The following is a 1,063-nucleotide window of genomic DNA, read 5'->3' as shown; positions in this document are numbered from 1 at the left end:
TTTGGCCTTTTCTGGCCCCTAGAAGGGGTTTTTGGCCATTCTGAGCTCTATTTGGGATCATTTTCTATTTTGGCCTTTTCTGGCCTTTGGAAGAAGTTTTCGGCCATTCTGAGCTCAATTTGGGATCATTTTCTATTTTGGCCTTTTCTGGCCATTAGAAGGGGTTTTTGGCCATTCTGAGCTCAATTTGGGATCATTTTCTATTTTTGCCTTTTCTGGCCTTTAGAAGAGGTTTTTGGCCATTCTGAGCTCAATTTGGGATCATTTCCTATTTTGGCCTTTTCTGGCCTTTAAAAGGGGTTTTTGGTGATTCTGTGCTCAATTTGGGATCATTTTCTATTTTGGCCTTTTCTGGCCCTTAGAAGGGGTTTTCGGCCATTCTGAGCTCAACTTGGGATCATTTTTTATTTTGGCCTTTTCTGGCCTTTAGAAGGGGTTTTCGGCCATTCTGAGCTTAATTTGGGATCATTTTCTATTTTGGCCTTTAGAAGAGGTTTTTGGCGATTCTGAGCTCAATTTGGGATCATTTTCTATTTTGGCATTTTCTGGCCTTTAGAAGAGGTTTTTGGCCATTCTGAGCTCAATTTGGGATCATTTTCTATTTTGGCCTTTTCTGGCCTTTAGAAGAGGTTTTTGGCCATTCTGAGCTCAATTTGGGATCATTTTCTATTTTTGCCTTTTCTGGGCTTTAGAAGGGGTTTTTGGCGATTCTGAGCTCAATTTGGGATCATTTTCTATTTTGGCATTTTCTGGCCTTTAGAAGAGGTTTTTGGCCATTCTGAGCTCAATTTGGGATCATTTTCTATTTTGGCCTTTTCTTGCCTTTAAAAGGGGTTTTTGGCCATTTTGTGCTAAATTTGGGATCATTTTCTATTTTGGCCTTTTCTGGCCTTTAGAAGAGTTTTTTGGCCATTTTGAGCTCAATTTGGAATCATTTTCTATTTTGGCCTTTTCTTGCCTTTAGAAGAGGTTTTCGGCCATTCTGAGCTCATTTTAAGATAATTTTCTATTTTGGCCTTTCCTGGCCTTTAGAAGAGGTTTTTGGCCATTCTGAGCTCAATTT

Source organism: Wyeomyia smithii, chromosome 1 (genome assembly GCF_029784165.1).
Source record: "Wyeomyia smithii strain HCP4-BCI-WySm-NY-G18 chromosome 1, ASM2978416v1, whole genome shotgun sequence".
Lineage (NCBI taxonomy): Eukaryota > Metazoa > Arthropoda > Insecta > Diptera > Culicidae > Wyeomyia > Wyeomyia smithii.
This window is presented reverse-complemented; position numbering follows the sequence as displayed.